The sequence below is a fragment of the Arachis hypogaea genome, chromosome 5, assembly GCF_003086295.3.
Source record: "Arachis hypogaea cultivar Tifrunner chromosome 5, arahy.Tifrunner.gnm2.J5K5, whole genome shotgun sequence".
Classification (NCBI taxonomy): Eukaryota; Viridiplantae; Streptophyta; class Magnoliopsida; order Fabales; family Fabaceae; genus Arachis; species Arachis hypogaea.
In genome coordinates this window covers 23,689,158-23,704,659 of record NC_092040.1, presented here as the reverse complement: position 1 = coordinate 23,704,659, position 15,502 = coordinate 23,689,158, and the positions used below count along the sequence as shown (strand labels likewise).

Below are 15,502 nucleotides of genomic sequence, written 5' to 3'. Positions count from 1 at the left end.
AAGAGACTTTAGGTACTTTTGATCATTAGCTTAGTTTTAGGAGTTAGAGTTATTTTTTTCTCATTTTTTTTTCTTCTTCTTCTCTTGAAAGATTTTTTTTCTTTTCTCTTTTAATAAAAAAAAAGAAAAAATTTTTTAATAATTAAAAAAAATATAGTAATAAATAAATAAATAAATAAATAAATAAATAAAATACTAAAAAAATTAAAAATTAAAAATATATAAAAAAAATTTTTTTTCTCTTCTTCGATTTCCTTTTGTCTATTACATTTGCATACTTTTATTCTTTGCATTTTAATTTTGTTTCTATAATTTGTTCTCATTTTATTTTCTAAATTTCTCATTTTAATAATAGTGTTGAACTCTCTCACTCAATTGTTGAGAATTTCTTGCATTTGTTTTGGTGCTTCATGACTTGTTACATTAATTGTAATATTTGTCAACACACAAGATTAGTGCTTTAGTCCTTCCTAATTCATTACCCTTTGTTTTTTTTTCTTGTACCGCTTCATCATCGAATTAGGATAGAATCAAATGCTTTCATGCGTATCACTAATCTTGTTTGTGTCAATCCTTATTTGATCTTGATGCTCCATATACTCTCCATGCTTTAACTTTACTCTTGCATCAAGTATTAGTTGATATGCCCTTTGCTTAAATTATTTTCTTACTCACATGTTGTAGCTACCATGTAGTAGAGAACCATACTCTTATTTGGCATTAGCCCCCGCCTATGTTCTAATTGCTTTGATGTCTTTGTTATAGGCTTAATTTTCTTTCTTTTTCTCTCCTTCTAGGTTGGCCACCAAGAAGGAAAGGAATGAGAAAGCTTCTAAATGGGGCAACAAACAAGTTCATCCGCACAACCCTTTGAATAAACTCATCAATTGTAGCAACCCGTCCACCTTGCTCTTCTTTGCATGCACCGAGGACGGTGCAATATTCAAGTGTGGGGAGGTCGTCCGACCGATCTCCATGGGTAACAATTTCCTTTTTCAACATCAATGTTAGCTAGCTATTGCATTGCATGATAGGTTGCATGTTAGTTAGAATTTATACATATTTTTACCACTTCTTTCTTATTAGGACTACTTGGTTAGGGTGATGATTTCCTTTCCAAGAAACTGTTTTAGGGCACCCTACCAATTTGAAAAAGAAAATTTGTGGAACTTGCTTGAAAGAATTTATTTTGGAACATGGTTTTTGAGCTAAGAACACAAGCAAGTGAGATTTGAGCCTAATAGTGTGGTTACATCTTATAACCACTTATTTTTCCTTCTTGTGTGTATTATTCTCTTCCTATGATTGTGATCTTTGCTTTGTTTGAGTCTATATATCCATTATTCTTTGTATTCATGCATTTATATGATTGAGGCCATCATTTCATTAGCTCACTTACCCAAATAGCCTTACCTTTTATCTTCCTTTGTTAGCCAAATTTGAGCCTATGATTAACCCACTTTGTTCTTAATTTAGCACATTACAAGCCTTAAAGCGAAAAACAATAAAAGTCCTTATTTGGATCTTTGATTGGCTTAGGCTAGTGAGTGTGAGTGTCATCCAAGAGTGGGAAGACTTTGGGACATTGGTCGGGATAAAAGGGTGTTTGTGTTTTGTATTTTTATATTGGGGAATTGGGTACATGCTCATGTATTGATTAAATGTATAGACCTTATGCATTGATGTTCTTGTATATAGTTTGAAAAAAAAAAAGAAATAAAAGTTAAAAAAAGAAAAAAAAAGAAAAAGAAAAAGAAAAGAAAAGAAAATGTATATAGAAAAAGAAAGAAAAAGAAAAGCAATAAAGGGGACAAAATGCCCCAAAGTGAAGCTCAAACAATAAAGAATCAATGCATATGGAATGTGAATCAAAAAGGAAATGCATGAGTATGTGAAAAAGTGAGGAATGGGTAGTTAGTTTAGTACTTAATTGTATAGGTCATTATATAGGTTAGGTGGGAAGGTTTAAGCTAATCAAAGAACCAAATCCTAGTCCACTAGCCATATATGACCCTACCTTGACCCTAGCCCCATTACAACCTAAAGCAAAGACCTCATGATAATTGTATGCATGCATGAAATAATTGTTGATTGTTAGATGAAAAACAAATCTTGGAAAGCATGGTTAGGGGAGAATTAAGAGAATCAACCCCAAACACCGAGCGACTAGAGTGCAAACACTCCCGGTGAGGGTTCGATGCTCAATTCCTTGATTCCCGGCTTTCATGAGCGTTCTTCTTGCAAGTCTACTTGAACTTCATTTCATACTTAAATTGGTAGGATTCATGAATCGTCATATGACCTTAGCCCTACCCGTTTATACATGCTCTTGGAGGATTGATTTATTTTTAACCAAGTAGGTAAAACCATTTTGCATTTAGTTGCATATAGTTTAGGTTGCATATAGCTCATTTACATAGAATAGATGTTGATGCCCTTTGCTTTCTCTTGGCTTAAGCATGAGGACATGCTTGGTTTAAGTGTGGGGAGGTTGACAAACCCCAATTTGACGGTTTATCTTGTATTGAATTTAGGGGATTTTATCACCTTTTTCCCACATTTACCCAATGAATTAGCATGGTTTTGTATATTCTCCTTTAATTGTGCTTAAGAGTGAAAACATGCTTTTTGGGTCTTAAAATAGCTAAATTTAATTCACCTTGATTCTATTAGATGCCTTGATATGTTTGTTAAGTGATTTCAGATTTAGGAGGCAAAGATTGGATCAAGGGAATGAAGAAAAAGCATGTAAAGTTGGAGAACTCATGAAGAAATGAAAGAACCGGAAAGCTGTCAAGCCGACCTCTTCGCACTTAATTGACCATAACTTGAGCTACAGAGGTCCAAATGATGCAGTTCCAGTTGGGTTGGAAAGCTAACATCCGGGGCTTCGAAATGATATAAATTTTGCCATATGTTGCTTCGCGTTCAGGGGCGCGCACGCGCACTTTGCGCGCGCGCGCCGATTCTGTCCATGGCCCCAACGGTTTTAGGAGCCTTGTGGGCCCAATCCAACTCATTTCTGATGCTATTTAAGTCAAGTATTGAAGGGGAATCAAGAGACTTTAGGTACTTTTGATCATTAGCTTAGTTTTAGGAGTTAGAGTTAGTTTTAGAGAGAGAAGCTCTCACTTCTCTCTAGGATTAGGAATTAGGGTTAGATTAGGATCTCATAGTTCTAGGTTTAATTCAAGTCTCCTTCTACTTCTACCTTCAAGTGGTGATTGCTACACTTTGGTTCTTCTTTCTATCCCTATCCTCTTGTTGTAATTTCTCTTATTTTGTCTCTAGGTTTTGTAATTGAGATATTCTTGTTCTTTTGTTTCCTTTTAATAATACAATTTGAGATAATTCATGTGATTGTGATGTTGTTGATTGTTGTTTTGTTAATTCTTTGTAATTGTTGGTTGTTGATTCCTTTTATTCTTACAAATAAAAATGCTTTCTTTCATTACCCTCCAAGTGTTTGATGAAATGCTTGAGAGGATGTTAGAGTAGGATTTTATGTTCTTGGCTTGAGAAGGTAACTTAGGATTTCTTGAGTCACTAGTGTCCAATTGATTGCTAGTTGATAGCCATTAACTCTAGCCTTCATTAATCCAATTAGTGGAAAGCTAGGACCTATGGACTAGGATTGATATAACTCACTTGACTTTCCTTTGTTAATTGATTTAAGGATGACTAAGTGGGATTAATCCTTGCAACTACCATACTTGTGGCTAGTGATAATGATGAAGACCCTTGACAACCAAATCTTGCCAAGACCATTTTGTTAATAAATTTTTCTTACCATTTACTATTCATTTTTCTCATCTAAAACCCCAAAATAAATAAATCCATAACCAATAACAAGAACACTACCCTGCAAGTCCTTTGAGAGACGACCCGAGGTTTAAATACTTCGGTTTATAGATTTTAGGGGTTTGTACTTGTGACAAACAAATTTTTGTATGAGAGGATTATTGTTGGTTTAGAGACTATACTTCGACGAGATTTCATTTGTAAAATTCTAAACCGTCAAAAATCCAATCGTCAACGTCCACTGGCCTCCATTGAGTTCCCCAATGAGGAACCATGGGAATCTGAGGCTCAAAATGAGACCATAGAGATTCCACTGGACTTACTTCTGCCATTCATGAGCTCTGATGAGTATTCCTCCTCTGAAGAGGATGAGTATGTCACTGAAGAGCAAGTTGCTAAATACCTTGGAGCAATCATGAAGCTGAATGACAAGTTGTTTGGAAATGAGACTTGGGAGGATGAACCTCCTTTGCTCACCAAGGAACTGGATAACTTGTCTAGGCAGAAACTGCCTCAAAAGAGACAGGATCCTGGGAAGTTTTCAATACCTTGTACCATAGGCACCATGACCTTCAAGAAGGCCCTGTGTGACTTAGGGTCAAGTGTAAACCTCATGCCTCTCTCTGTAATGGAGAAGTTAGGGATCTCTGAGGTACAAGCTGCAAAAATCTCACTAGAGATGGCAGACAACTCAAGAAAACAAGCCCATGGACTTGTAGAGGATGTTCTGGTTAAAGTTGAAGACCATTACATCCCTACTGATTTCATAGTCCTAGAGACTGGGAAGTGCATGGATGAATCCATCATCCTTGGCAGACCCTTCCTAGCCACAGCAAAGGCTGTGATTGATGTTGATAGAGGAGAGTTGATCATTCAAGTGAATGAAGAATCCCTGGTGTTTGAGGCCCAAGGATATCCCTCTGTCATCATGGAGAGGAAGCATGAAGAGCTTCTCTCAAAACAGAGCCAAACAGAGCCCCCACAGTCAAACTCTAAGTTTGGTGTTGGGAGGCCACAACCAAACTCTAAGTTTGGTGTTGAACTCCCACATTCAAACTCTAAGTTTGGTGTTGGGAGGTTCCAACATGGCTCTGAGTATCTGTGAGGCTCCATGAGAGTCCTCTGTCAAGCTACTGACATTAAAGAAGCGCTTGTTGAGAGGCAACCCAATGTTATATTTTATCTATTTTATTTTGTTATTTTTTCTTTTTTTTGTAGGTTGATGATCATGAGAAGACACAAAATCAATGAAAAAAGCAAAAACAGAATGAAAAACAGGAAGAAAAACAGCACACCCTGGAGGACGCACCCACTGTCGTTTAAACGCCAGTGAGGTTAGCTGTTGGGCGTTTAACGCCCAGTCTGGCACCATTCTGGGCGTTTAACGCCAGAAAGGGGCACCAGACTGGCGTTAAACGCCAGAAAGGGGCAAGAAGCTGGCGTTAAACGCCAGAAATGGGCACCAGCCCGGCGTTTAACGCCAGAAATGGCTCAAAACGTGATTTTGAATGCCATTTGGTGCAGGGATGACTTTTCCTTGACACCTCAGGATCTGTGGACCCCACAGGATCCCCACCTACCCCACCACTCTCTCTCTTCTTCTTCACCCATTCACCAATCACCTCAACACCTCTTCCCCAAAAACCCTTCACCCATCAAATCCCATCTTTCTCTTCACCACTCACATCCATCCTTCATAAAACCCCACCTACCTCACCATTCAAATTCAAACCACTTTCCCACCCAAACCCACCCTCAAATGACCGAACCCTACCCTTCCCCCTCTCCTATATAAACCCTCCTTCACTCCTTCATTTTCACACAACCTAAACACCATCTCTCTCCCTTCTTGGCCGAAAACAAAAGCCATTCCCTTTCCCCTCATTTCTTTTTCTTCTACACTCTTCTTTCTTCTTTTGCTCGAGGACGAGCAAACATTTTAAGTTTGGTGTGGTAAAAGCATTGCTTTTTGTTTTTCCATAACCATTTATGGCATCCAAGGCCGGAGAAACCTCTAGAAAGAGGAAAGGGAAGGCAAAAGCTTCCTCCTCCGAGTCATGGGAGATGGAAAGATTCATCTCAAGGGTGCATCAAGACCACTTCTATGAAGTTGTGGCCTTGAAGAAGGTGATCCCCGAGGTCCCTTTTTCACTCAAAAAGGGTGAATATCCGGAGATCCGACATGAGATCCGAAGAAGAGGTTGGGAAGTTCTTACCAACCCCATTCAACAAGTCGGAATCTTGATGGTTCAAGAGTTCTATGCCAATGCATGGATCACCAAGAACCATGACCAAAGTGTGAACCCGAATCCAAAGAGTTATCTTGCTATGGTTCGGGGGAAATACTTGGATTTTAGTCCGGAAAGTGTGAGGGTGGCGTTCAACTTGCCTATGATGCAAGGAGATGAACATCCTTACACTAGAAGGGTCAACTTTGATCAAAGGTTGGACCAAGTCCTCACAGTCATATGTGAAGAGGGCGCCCAATGGAAGAGAGATTCAAGAGGGAAGCCGGTTCAATTAAGAAGGCATGACCTCAAGCCCGTGGCTAGAGGATGGTTGGAGTTCATCCAACGCTCAATCATTCCCACTAGCAACCGATCCAAAGTTACCATAGACCGGGCTATCATGATCCATAGCATCATGATTGGAGAAGAAATAGAGGTTCATGAGGTTATAGCCCAAGAACTCTATAAGGTGGCGGACAAGTCCTCTACCTTGGCAAGGTTAGCCTTTCCTCATCTCATTTGTCACCTCTGTTATTCAGTTGGAGTTGACATAGAGGGAGACATTCCCATTGATGAAGACAAGCCCATCACTAAGAAGAGGATGGAGCACACAAGAGACCCCACTCACCATGAGATCCCTGAGATTCCTCAAGGGATGCACTTCCCTCCACAAAACTATTGGGAGCAACTAAACACCTCCCTAGGAGAATTGAGTTCCAACATGGGACAACTAAGGGTGGAGCACCAAGAACACTCCATCATCCTCCATGAAATTAGAGAAGATCAAAGAATCATGAGGGAGGAGCAACAAGGACAAGGAAGAGACATTGAGGAGCTCAAGCACTCCATAGGATCTTCAAGAGGAAGAAAGAGTCGCCATCACTAAGGTGGACCCGTTCCTTAATTTCCTTGTTCTTTCTTCTTCTGTTTTTCGAATTTTATGCTTATGTTTGTCCATGTTTGTGTCTTGTGATCATTAGTGTCTTAGTGTCTATGCCTTAAAGTTATGAATGTCCTATGAATCCATCACCTCTCTTAAATAAAAACGTGCTTAAATTGAAAAGGAAAGAATTGCATGAATTTTGAATTTTATAACAGTTTAATTAATTTGATGTGGTGGCAATGTTTTTGTTTTCTGAATGTATGCTTAAACAGTGCATATGTATCTTGAATTTGTGGTTCATGAATGTTGGCTCTTGAAAGAATGATGAAAAAGGAGACATGTTACTGAGGATCTGAAAAATCATAAAAATGATTCTTGAAGCAAGAAAAAGCCATGAAAAAAAAAATCGAAAAAAAAAGAGAGAGAAAGAAAAAGAAAAAAAGAAAAAGAAAAGAAAGAAATAAAGTTGTGATCCAAGGCAATAAGAGTGTGCTTAAGAACCCAGGACACCTCTAGTTGGGGACTCTAGCAAAGCTGAGTCACAATCTGAAAAGGTTCACCCAATTATGTGTCTGTGGCATGTATGTATCCGGTGGTAATACTGGAAGACAGAGTGCTTTGGGCCACAGCCAAGACTCAATAAGTAGCTATGTTCAAGAATCATCATACTTTACTAGGAGAATCAATAACACTATATGGATTCTAAGTTCCTAAAGAAGCCAACCATTCTGAATTTCAAAGGATAGAGTGAGATGCCAAAACTATTCAGAGGCAAAAAGCTAAAGGCCCCACTCATCTAATTAATACTGATCTTCATAGATGTTTTTGGAATTCATGGCATATTCTCTTCTTTTTTATCTTATTTGATTTTCAGTTGCTTGAGGGCAAGCAACAATTTAAGTTTGGTGTTGTGATGAGCGGATAATTTGTACACTTTTTGGCATTGTTTTTAGTATGTTTTTAGTATGATCTAGTTAGTTTTTAGTATATTTTTATTAGTTTTTAGTTAAAATTCATTTTTCTGGACTTTACTATGAGTTTGTGTGTTTTTCTGTGATTTCAAGTATTTTCTGGCTGAAATTGAGGGACCTGAGCAAAAATCTGATTCAGAGACTAAAAAGTACTGCAGATGCTGTTGGATTCTGACCTCCCTGCACTCGAAGTGGATTTTCTGGAGCTACAGAAGCCCAATTGGCGCGCTCTCAACGGCGTTGGAAAGTAGACATCTTGGGCTTTCCAGCAATATATGATAGTTCATACTTTGCCCAAGATTTGATGGCCCAAACCGGCGTTCAAAGTCACCCTCAGGAATCCCAGCGTTAAACACTGGAACTGGCACTGGCACCAAAATGGGAGTTAAACGCCCAAACTGGCACTAAAGCTGGCGTTTAACTCCAAGAAGAGTCTCTACACGAAAATGCTTCATTGCTCAGCCCAAGCACACACCAAGTGGGCCCGGAAGTGGATTTTTATGTCTTTTACTCATCTCTGTACACCCTAGGCTACTAGTTTTCTATAAGTAGGACCTTTTACTATTGTATTGAGATATCTGGGTAGCTATCTTCATTTTTATGCTATCTTAGATCATTGGGAGGCTGGCCATTCGGCCATGCCTAGACCTTGTTCTTATGTATTTTCAACGGTGGAGTTTCTACACACCATAGATTAAGGTGTGGAGCTCTGCTGTACCTCGAGTATTAATGCAATTACTATTGTTCTTCCATTCAATTCCGCTTGTTCTTGTTCTAAGATATCACTTGTTCTTCAACTTGATGAATGTGATGATCCGTGACACTCATCATCATTCTCACTTATGAACGTGTGACTGACAACCACCTCCGTTCTACCTTCGATTGAGTGAATATCTCTTGGATTCCTGATTGCACGATGCATGGTTGATCGCCTGACAACCGAGTGCTCGTCTGACAAACGAGCCAGCCATTCCGTGAGATCAGAGTCTTCGTGGTATAGGCGAGAACTGATGGCGGCATTCAAGAGAATCCGGAAGGTCTAACCTTGTCTGTGGTATTCTGAGTAGGATTCAATGATTGAATGACTGTGACGTGCTTCAAACTCCTAGCAGGCGGGGCGTTAGTGACAGACGCAAAAGAATCGATGGATTCTATTCCGGCCTGACCGAGAACCGACAGCTGATTACCCCATGCTGTGACAGAGCATAGGCAAACGTTTTCACTGAGAGGATGGGAGGTAGCCATTGACAATGGTGAAACCCTACATAAGCTTGCCATGGAAAAGAGTAAGAAGGATTGGATGAAGACAGTAGGAAAGCAGAGAGACGGAAGGGAAGGCATCTTCATGCGCTTATCTGAAGTTCCTACCAATGAATTACATAAGTACCTCTATCTTTATCTTTGTGTTTTTATGCGTTCATCACTATATCCATTTGAGTTTGCCTGACTAAGATTTACAAGATGACCATAGCCTACTTCATACTAACAATCTCCGTGGGATCGACCCTTACTCGCGTAAGGTTTATTACTTGGACGACCCAGTGCACTTGCTGGTTAGTTGTGCGAAGTTGTGTAATGCCATGGTATTGAACACCAAGTTTTTGGGGTTCATGACCGGGGATTATGAGAGTTGTGAAAAGTATTGTTCACAATTTCGCGCACCACATGCCATTCGCCAATCCATGGGACGCATTCATGCCAAGGGAAATCTACCATTCCCTGCTATGGTGATCGAATTAGTTGCAATGGCCGGCGTCCACTGAAAGGCTAAGGATAGGAGAACCTCAATTCCGGTCGAGGGCGATGTTATTCCGACCAAGAGGTGCCTCAAACCTCCAGAATTCACCAAGGACATTGGACTACCCACACCAACTCGCAACACCACCACATCATCCACACCACAAAAATCAGCCACCCAACGCCTTGAAGACCTGCACAAGAAGTTGGACCGTTATGAGAGGCATAACCAACGCCGATACGCTCACGTGAAGAAACTTCTAAGCATAGTCACCCCACCTATGGAGGAACCAGATATCTCCACATCCACCGCAACTTCAAGCGGAGATAGCGATGACATTGGCGATGAGGGACACTCGGGACTCGACCACCCATTGCGCCTAACCTATAGCACGGAGGACCGTGCTAAGTTTTAAGTGTGGGGAGGTCGGCCGACCGATCTCCGTAGGTAACACCCGAATAAATACTCCTTTGTAATTAGGATAGATTGCATGATTAGGTCTTATTTGACATCGATTGCATGATAAGTTTACTTGGTTGGAACAATGAAACTCTTTCTTAGGAAACCAACACTTTGGGGCAACCGTGGCACTGCCAATTTCGAATATTTTGATGCCAAATTTGCATGAAGTATTATATCTTGGAACATGGATTTTGAGTTAAGAACACAAGCTAGTGAGCTTTGAGCCTTGTTTTGTGGCTACATCTTATAGTCACCTACTCTCCTTCTTGTGTGAAATTGTTTTCTCTCTATGAGTGTGATCCTTGCTTTGTTTGAGTCTATATGTCCATTATTCCTTGTGTTCACGCATTTATATGATTGAGGCCATCATTTCATTAGCTCACTTACCCAAATAGCCTTACCTTTTATCATCCATTGTTAGCCAATTTGAGCCTACGCTTAACCCACTCTGTTCTTAATTTAGCACATTACAAGCCTTAAAGCTAAAAACCATAAATGTCCTTAATTTAGATCTTTGATTAGTGATGAGCGGATAATTTGTATACTTTTTGGCATTGTTTTTAGTATGTTTTTGTTATGATCTAGTTAGGTTTTAGTATATTTTTATTAGTTTTTAGTTAAAATTCACTTTTCTGGACTTTACTATGAGTTTGTGTGTTTTTCTGTGATTTCAGGTATTTTCTGGCTGAAATTGAGGGACCTGAGCAAAAATCTGATTCGGAGACCAAAAAGGACTGTAGATGCTGTTGGATTCTGACCTCCCTGCACTCGAAGTGGATTTTCTAGAGCTACAGAAGCCCAATTGGCGCGCTCTCAACAGCGTTGAAAAGTAGACATCCTGGGCTTTCCAGAAATATATGATAGTCCATACTTTGCTCAAGATTTGATGGCCCAAACCGGCGTTCAAAGTCACCTCAAGAAATCCCAGCGTTAAACGCTGGAACTGGCACCCAAATGGGAGTTAAACGCCCAAACTGGCACTAAAGCTGGCGTTTAACTCCAAGAAGAGTCTCTGCACGAAAAATGCTTCAATGCTCAGCCCAAGCACACACCAAGTGGGCCCGGAAGTGGATTTTTATGTCATTTACTCATTTCTGTACACCTTAGGCTACTAGTTCTTATAAGTAGGACCTTTTACTATTGTAAAAAAAAAAGACTTTGGTAGCTATCTTCATTTTGTATGCTATCTTAGATCATTGGGAGGCTGGCCATTCGGCCATGCCTAGACCTTATGCTTATGTATTTTCAACGGTGGAGTTTCTACACACCATAGATTAAGGTGTGGAGCTCTGCTGTACCTCGAGTATTAATGCAATTACTATTGTTCTTCCATTCAATTCCGCTTGTTCTTTGTCCAAGATATCACTTGTTCTTCAACTTGATGAATGTGATGATCTGTGACACTCATCATCATTCTCACCCATGAACAAGGTGACTGACAACCACTCTTGTTCTACAAGCGATCAAGGCCCTAGTGAATATCTCTTGGATTCCTGATTGCACGATGCATGGTTGATCGCCTGACAACCGAGTGCTCGCCTGACAAACGAGCCAACCATTCCGTGAGATCAGAGTCTTCGTGGTATAGGCGAGAACTGATGGCAGCATTCAAGAGAATCCGGAAGGTCTAACCTTGTCTGTGGTATTCTGAGTAGGATTCAATGACTGAATGACTGTGACATGCTTCAAACTCCTGAGGGCGGGGCGTTAGTGACAGACGCAAAAGAATCACTGGATTCTATTCCGGCCTGATTGAGAACCGACAGATGAATTCCGCTATGCTGTGACAGAGCATATGCAATCGCTTTCACTGAGAGGATGGGAGGTAGCCACTGACAACGGTGAAACCCTTGCTTAAGCTTGCCATGGAAAGGAGTAAGAAGGATTGGATGAAGACAGTAGGAAAGCAGAGAGACGGAAGGGAAGGCATCTTCATGCGCTTATCTGAAGTTCCTACCAATGAATTACATAAGTATCACTATCTTTATCTTCTATGTTATTTTCGTTCATCACCATTACTATTTGAGTTTGCCTGACTAAGATTTACAAGATGACCATAGCTTGCTTCAATACTAACAATCTCCGTGGGATCGACCCTTACTCGCGTAAGGTTTATTACTTGGACGACCCAGTGCACTTGCTGGTTAGTTGTGCGAAGTTGTGTAATGCCATGGTATTGAGCTACCACGTTTTTGGAGCCATTACTGGGGATTATGAGAGTTGTGAAAAAGTATTGTTCACAATTTCGCGCACCAAGTTTTTGGCGCCGTTGCCGGGGATTGTTCAAGTTTTGAGCAAGCTTTTGGTAACATCAGTGCCAAGATCCGGCAACAACATCAAGTTTTTGGTGTTATTGCCAGGGATTGTTCAAGGTTGAACAACTGACGGTTCATCTTGTTGCTTAGATTAGGTATTTATTTTTTTCGAAATTCTTGAAGATGAATTCTAGAGTTTCATGATGATTTGTTGAAATCTGGCTGGCTGAGAAGCCATGTCTAATCTCATTGGACCGAGGTTTCAACTTATCACCACAAGAGCTTGTTGATTTCTTATCAATCTTGCTTTTGGAGCAGTGATCTGCTAAGGCTTGGCTGACCTTTGGTCATGTCTAGTATTTTGGACCGAAGCTTTCTTTGAGAGCTTGGCTGGCTGTGAAGCCATGTCTAATTCCTGGACCGGAGTCTTAGACTAGCATTGCACTGATTCCTGGAATTCTCATTAAGAATTTTGATATCTTTTTCCACTTAATTTTCGAAAAACACAAAAAAAAATTTACAAAATCATAAAAACAAAAAAATATTTCTTGTTTGAGTCTAGTGTCTCATCCTAAGTTTGGTGTCAATTGCATGCATTCATATGTCTTAGTGATCTTCAAGATGTTCTTGATGATTTACTTGCTCTGATCTTTGAATTCAATTGACTTGAGTGTTTTGTGTGTCTCATATGCATTTTCATTTTGTTAGTGTCAGTAGTATACAAACTGCTAAGTTTGGTGTCTTGCATGCATTGTTATTTGATTCCTGTTGCATTTTGATTTTTCCTTATTATTAAAAATCCAAAAATATTTTTAATTTGTGTCTTTTCAAGTCAATAATACAGAGAATTGAAGATTCAGAACATACAGCAGAGGAATTGCACAGAAAAAGCTGGGCGTTCAAAACGCCCAGTGAAGAAGGACAGACTGGCATTTAAACGCCAGCCAGGGTACCTGGTTGGGCGTTTAACGCCCAAAAGGGTAGCATTTTGGGCGTTAAACGCCAGAATGGATACCATTCTGGGCGTTTAACGCCAGGATGGCTAGAAGGGAAGATTCTGTTTTCAAATCAAATTTTTTTATTAGTTCTCAAAATCTTTTCAAAATCAAATCTTTTTCAAATCAATTTTTCAATCAAATCTTTTTCAAAACCAATTTCTTTCCATTTTTAAAGATACTTACTATCAATTAATGATTTGATTCAACATTTCAAGTATGTTACCTTTTCTGTTGAGAAAGGTTTAATGTTTGAATCATATCTTTTCTTGTTAGTCAAGTTTTTAATTTTCAAATCAAATCTTTTTAAAATGTCTTTCAAATCATGTCTTCTCAATCACATTTCTTTTAAAAAAAAATCATATCTTCTTAACCACATCTTTTTCAAAATAGTTTTCAATCAAATCTTTTTGATTTCTAATTTCAAAATCTTTTTCGAAAATCACTTGATTTCTTTTCCATTTTCATTTTCGAAAATCAAGTAATGTTTTTCAAAATTGTTTTCAAAATTTTCACTTAATTTTCGAAAATTACTTCCCTCCTTCTCACATCCTTCTATTTATGGACTAACACTATCCCTTAATGCAAAATTCGAACTCCATCTTCTTTGTTAAGTTCGAATTTTCCATTCCTGTCTTCTACTCTTCTTTTCCTCTGACACCTAAAGGGATCTCTATACTGTGACATAGAGGATCCCACATTTTCTTGTTCCCTTATCTTTCTTATGAGCAGGAGCAAAGACAAAGGCATTCTTGTTGAGGCTGATCCTGAACCTGAAAGGACCTTGAAGAGAAAGCTAAGAGAAGCCAAAGCACAACTCTCTTTAGAGCACCTGAACGAACTCTTCAAAGAAGAAAAACAAATGGCAGCCGAAAACAACAACAATGCCAACAATGCAAGGAAAGTGCTGGGTGACTTTACTGCACCTACTCCCGATTTCTATGGGAGAAGCATCTCTATCCCTGCCATTGGAGCAAACAACTTTGAGCTTAAGCCTCAATTAGTTTCTCTAATGCAACAGAATTGCAAGTTCCATGGACTTCCACTGGAAGATCCTCATCAGTTTTTAGCTGAGTTCTTGCAAATCTGTGACACTGTCAAGACTAATGGGGTTGACCCTGAGGTCTACAGACTTATGCTATTCCCTTTTGCTGTAAGAGACAGAGCTAGAACATGGTTGGACTCTCAACCTAAAGAAAGCCTGGACTCTTGGGAAAAGCTAGTCAATGCCTTCTTGGCAAAGTTCTTTCCACCTCAAAAATTGAGTAAGCTTAGAGTGGAAGTCCAAACCTTCAGACAGAAGGAAGGAGAATCCCTCTATGAAGCTTGGGAAAGATACAAACAATTGATCAGAAAGTGTCCCACTGATATGCTTTCTGAATGGAGCATCATAGGTATTTTCTATGATGGTCTCTCTGAACTGTCCAAGATGTCTTTGGATAGCTCTTCTGGAGGATCTCTTCATCTGAAGAAGACGCCTACTGAAGCTCAAGAACTTATTGAAATGGTTGCAAATAACCAATTCATGTACACTTCTGAAAGAAATCCTGTGAACAATGGGACTAGTCAGAAGAAAGGAGTTCTTGAGATTGATACTCTGAATGCCATATTGGCTCAAAACAAAATATTGACTCAACAAGTCAATATGATTTCTCAAAGTCTATCTGGAATGCAAAATGCACCAAGCAGTACTAAGGAAGCTTCATCTGAGGAAGAAGCTTATGATCCTGAGAACCCTTCAATAGAAGAGGTGAATTACATGGGAGAACCCTATGGAAACACCTATAATCCTTCATGGAGGAATCATCCAAATCTTTCATGGAAGGATCAACAGAGACCTCAACAAGGTTTCAATAATAATAATGGTGGAAGAAACAGGTTTAGCAACAGCAAGCCTTTTCCATCATCTTCTCAGCAACAGACAGAGAGTTCTAAGCAGAATACTTCTGATTTAGCAACCATGGTCTCTGATCTAATCAAGACCACTCAAAGTTTCATGACTGAAACAAGGTCTTCCATTAGAAATTTGGAAGGACAAGTGGGTCAGCTGAGCAAGAAAATTACTGAACTCCCTCCAAGTACTCTCCCAAGCAATACAGAAGAAAATACAAAAGGAGAGTGCAAGGCCATCAACATGGCCGAATTTTGGAAGGAAGAAGAGGCAGTGAA

General features: G+C 39.5%; 1 non-coding gene across 1 annotated transcript; it reads right to left on the bottom strand.

Annotated features, from left to right (window-relative positions):
- Positions 1–14,600: 14,600 nt before the first annotated feature.
- Positions 14,601–14,708, bottom strand: LOC112804554 (small nucleolar RNA R71). The gene has a single exon (XR_003203165.1). It is a non-coding gene; the product is annotated as a small nucleolar RNA R71 (small nucleolar RNA).
- Positions 14,709–15,502: the final 794 nt, after the last annotated feature.